Below are 5511 nucleotides of genomic sequence, written 5' to 3'. Positions count from 1 at the left end.
CACATCAAAATACATAATAAATAGCACATTTTATCTCTGAAGCAGACAACTTCTCAAAAATTGTAGACCAGAGTAATCAGAGCAAGAGGGCCAACAAATCCCCCTGCATACCTTAGAGTCCCTTATCTCCCCAACCCCAAACTCCTGAGAAAACACTTATCTTGGAATCTGTTGGATTTGTAACCTACTGAAGGGCAATTTCATTCCAAGCGGGGAGTGCATTCCAGAATCTAAGGCACCTCAGAGAAAATTTGCCAGGAACTCCTCCCTGTTTAGACAATATGTGTTCTAACTCTATAGTCTACTCTGATCATAACTGTTGGGAATGAGGAAGAAGAGGTCCCCAGAAGTAGGTGGCTTGCAAACCATTTAGTGCTTTGCTGGTGAAAACAAGCAAGTTATTTGTCACCTGTCAATTAATAGGCAACTAGTGCTGAAGACAAAGACCATATTTTAAGAGTATGTGTGACTATTGTTACCAATAACATCTATGACTAACATCTGTGTAGATGTGCTGGCCGGGGCTTGACCCTCTCCGGGGCGGCGGGGAGCCACACCGGCTCACTGCACACTGCTGAGGTTTGGGGGAATTAGTCCGGCCGTGGGAGTCTTTTCTGGTGGCCCTTGCGGTAACCAGAATAAGCACCGTAAGTCCAGGCCCTGGGTCAGGGCGGGCAACAATGAGTCGGGTGCTCAGGCCCTCAGGCAGGGGCTGAGCACTGGCAATATAAACAGTAGCAATAAGCCCAGGCCCTGGGTCAGGGTGGGGCAGCAATGAGTCAGGGGCTCAGGCCCTCAGGCAGGGCTGAGCAGTAACAGTACAAATAGTATCAAGCCCAGGCCCTAGGTCAGGGTGGGGCAATAATGAGTCAGGGGCTCAGGCCCTCAGGCAGGACTGAGCAATAACAGTAGGCCCAAGCCTCCAAGGCCTGGGAGAGGGGGGAGACTGCCACCCACGAGTTAGGTGGCAGAGGAGACGCAGGCCCTCCCACTCCACTGCATCTCAGCCCGGGGCCCTAGCAGCAGCAGAAGACCCGCTGTTGAGTCAGTGGGGATCCTGGCCGCAACACACTGACATGGGCTCTGGCAGTGCTGCAGCCAGATTAGGGTCGGCTGCCCCATGGCTACTTCCAGACTCCCCCTCAGATAGTACCTGGGTCAGGGTGTTGTCCTCTGGGGGGTCCAGCACCATGGGTTCCTCGGGGTAGCGGGCGAGCGGCAGGTCCGGCACCTCCTCCAGGTAGTGGGCACAGGGCAGGTCCGGAAACTCCTCTGGTTAGCGAGCGCAGGGCAAGTTAGGCCAGTCCTGGCGTGCAGCTTAGGCCGTGGGGGTTTCCCAGTCATGGGCTAGGCTGGAGACATCTGACCTCCCCCACGGCTGGCCCTCTAGTGAGCTCTGAGGGCGAGCCTTTATACTTCCAGGTCGCCGCCTGACCCTCTGAGGGGCGGGCTCCGAGATCCCTAGCTCCCCCCACTCCGGTCTCAGAGCCACACTGCCTCACTACACTCTGATATTCACAACCTCTTTTCTTCATTTATCTGCAAACATTCTGGTGAACTAGTTTGTATTAGCTAGAATGTTCTCAGACCAGCAAAAATGTCTTGAATACTATCGCAAATAAATATTCACAAGAACATGTGCACTAGAGATACCTCAGCAGCCATTTTGAAACCTCTTTCTAAAATGTTTCACACAGTATATCTGATGAACAATTTGTTCTCACCAGTGATTATGTGTAAGTAATCACAACCAGTTTGTGGATAATCCATGAACACAGGAAAATAAAAGGAAAAAAAAAGGCTAAATTGATCAGTTAAATGATTCTCAATGAATAATTCAAACAACTCTGCTTGGCAGTCTGATGCATGACAAATGTGTATGAGATTTCCTGTTCCAGGCTTGAATTGTTTTGAGCTGCATCTCTTCTAATGAGTAAAGACAGCCACAAAAATAAATACAAGAATTATTTTTAAAAATGGTGAGAAACTGATATATAAAAGTGGATAATTCAAGAAAAGTAAATCCTATTAGAGACATGATAGATTGCAGGCACAAGGGTAAAACTGGGGAACCAGTGCTGATAAGAAAAGCAGGTTCCTAAATTCATCAGTTTCCTGAAAGTCAATTTTTATAAGAAAAAATGTGTTTTCATGATTAATTCTTGACAAATACACAGTAGGATTCAAAAGTTTGTACATTAAAGGCTAGACTGCAGGCTCCTGTTATTCAGATGCTATACTTCCTAAGGTTTTAATGGGAAGGTACTTCCTAGATAATTTACTCTAAGTGTTATAGATGTGCCCATCAGCATTGCTGTGGTTTATTTTATTTATTTCAGTTTCTAAAGACAAAAAAAGTACCTATTCATCACTGTGGATCCCCTGTTCTCATACAAAACTACACCTAAAAAACCCCAAAACAAAACAAAACAAAAAACAAAAACCAGCTAGTCTGACCCCTCACAAATGCAATCATAACTAAAATAATGGAATGAAGAAGCTTATATAGTAGGGCTGGTCATGGGCAGCCTGGGGGTGTGGAGTGAGCTGCTCAGTATCACGGCCAGAGGTCAGACATCAGTCTGGGGTCAGGCCAGTCAAAAGGACAAAGCCCTGCCAGAGTGAGAAAGTGAGAATGAATTACAAAACCAAGAGCCATGAGGCAAGAATCAGGAACAATCCGGGCCAGGGTCAGGAAATGGTCTTAAGCCAGAGACAGTAAACCAGGATCAGGATTGGGAGGGAGCCAAGCCTAGGTCAAGAGCCGAGAGTCTGGGATCAAAGTAAGGAGTAGTAAGGAGTAGCAAGTGGGGTCTAAAGCAGAAGCACGCCAGAACTCTGCATTGTTCAGGCAACTCCCAGCAATGGGTTCCTCGTTTATATAAGGAGTGCCAACCAATTTGGCCTATCTTGCATGCCCCTTACTGTGGGACTTCTTGCAGGGCTTAGCTTCTCAGTTCCTCTTGGTGTCATCCCTACCTAAGCCCCTGGTGGCAAAGAGGAAGCAGTGCCTGCCTTGACCCTTGTAGACCTCATTGCAAGACTTACACTACACCCATTTCCCCCTCTGAGTCCTATTTAACTTTCTCTGTATGCCTATAGTTCCTGAATACCTGGGGCAAGGAGAAGGGGCCTTGCAGTATGTACTTGAGGTCAACAGTTTAAATTATTTCCGACCAAGGGGTATGGAGGCAGGAATGAATTTCAAAGTCAAGGGTCCATTATGAAGAATTCCTTGCCAACAGCCTCCTCCCATGTAAAACAAGGGATCTCCAGCTCAGGTGTTTCAAAGCAAATGAGTCGGTACTGTATGAGGAGATAGGCATTTTCAATTATCAAAACCCCCTAAGAAATCAAAACTTTTGTGTACTACATTTTACTCTTATATCTGGTCACATCAGTTCAGTGGTGCACCCTTTATTATGATACTGCTGGAGAGTATGTAACCTAGCTCTATAGATGTATGAGAGTAGAGTACTGTCTCTCTCTGATTGATGGATGGATGTTATATATAATCATTGGATATTAAATACAAGAAGTATTGTATTTGATCCTCAGGTGTGACCAATCTTTGCTCAGTGGAATGATTAAGGAGTAGGAGTAAAGGTGTCTTAAAGCTACCTTCCAGTTCCCCAGATCATGAGACTAGTGGACTTTACAGCAGTCTAAGGGGTAGGGATTATCAGAGCCCAGGCTGCTCCAGCCATGTCCTCCCCCATTCCTGAACACACCTCTGACACATTATTTATGCTGGGAGAGGGTGGTGCAGAAATGTGTGGCTTAGAGCTACCTACATCAGGTATATTCCCAGCTGCCACTTTAAAGCCAGATTTCTGGCTACTTTGTGCCCCCAGAGCAGCACAGAAGGGAATGGGCAGAGGGTGAGGATCTGGCTCACTGTTTGTTAATGTTGTTGAACAGAAGAACACATAGAAAACAATATACTGCAGCATGAAAACTTACAGTAATCAAGGAGTGCAGCTTAGGAATCTGATGTCCACCAGATATTAACACCCCAAATCTCAGTTATTTCACTGGGGGTTGAGGATGCTAAGCACTTCTTAGGATCAGACCCTTCGCTCTCCAATTATTTGGGAGCTGTCAAATAGAAATAATTAATTCTTAAGAAACTGGAAGGTCTCTTTGAGAGTATCCCTCCTCTCTTCCATATGCTGAAAGTCTTTCCCTAATCACATTGGTAGGAAAATTCTAACTCTGACACTAGGATTTTCAGCACTGGCATAGAATCTGGAGGGTGGGGGAAAAAATCTGTGCTATTTTAGGTGTTTGAACAAGTGCATTGCTGGAATGGACTGTAGTCATTATCATAGCTGACCCAGGGTGTTCATTTTCACAGACTGAAATTCTTTGACAAATACGTACTAACTTCTAATGAGTTCTCATCTGGCCACTGCTAAGATGGCAGATCCCTTGCATCTGTGACTATGGTAATAGCATTTCATGGGGTTAGCAATCAAATTGATTTCCCATGAGAAATAAGGAGAGTGGACCACTACATTTCTGGATGAAGTTTATTGAGTATGCAGGATATTAGCAGTCATAGCTGGTTAGACCAGGTATACACAAACCAACTTAATCTTTGTCAGTTTTATCTCCCAAACACTTCATCACATGTCTCTGTTCAGGGCTTACACTCTACGAAACCTTAACCAAACATTCACGTTATACAACAGTGATGAATAGCTCATAGCTCCCTAGCTGTTCTTGAACTTAACATAAAAGGACATAAGCTGGGGGGCTCATCAGTTGAAAGCTTTAGAGGAAGAGAGAGACTTTGAGTGTTGGTTGATCACAGAATAGTTATAGCCACCAATGCTATGTGGCTGCAGAAAAGGCAAATGTGATCCTTAAATGTCTCAAGCAAGGAATTTCTAACAGAGATAGGAAAGTGTTGGTGCCATTGTACAAGGCATTGGTAAGACTCCATTTGGAATACTGTGTACAATTTTGGTCACCCATGTTCAAGAAAGATTAATTCAAACTGGAGCAAGTGCAGAGAAGAGGATCAGAGGAATGTAAAGCCTATTTTACAAGAGGTGACTAAGAGTTTGGCTTGTTTAAACTACCAAAGCGAAGGCTGAGAAGGGATAGCCTTGCTTTCTATAAATATATCTAGGAGGTAAACACCAGCAAGTGTAAAGAGATGTTTAAACAAAAGGACAATGATGGCACAAGAACAAATGGGCATAAACTGGCCATGAATAAATTTACACTGGGAATTAGAAGAAGGTTCCTAACCATCAGAAGAGTGAGGTTCCCAATCTGGAACATCTTCCCAGTAGGAGCTGTGGAGGAAAACAACCTAATTAGTTTTAAAATAAACCTTGATAACTTTGTGTGGGATTATATGATGTGGTTGATTGTCTTGGTGGGAGGCTGGGCTCAGCAGCCCCTGGATCCCTTCTGGTTTATGTCTTACGTTAATAAAATCTCCTGCTTCAGGCAGGGCCGGCTCTAGGATTTTTGCCGCCCAAAGCAAAAACAATTTTG

Source organism: Terrapene carolina, unplaced genomic scaffold, assembly GCF_002925995.2.
Source record: "Terrapene carolina triunguis isolate 2854851 unplaced genomic scaffold, T_m_triunguis-2.0 Scaffold210, whole genome shotgun sequence".
NCBI classification, from domain to species: Eukaryota; Metazoa; Chordata; order Testudines; family Emydidae; genus Terrapene; species Terrapene triunguis.
The sequence above is the reverse complement of the archived record's forward strand: the minus strand, read 5'-3'. Positions refer to the sequence as shown.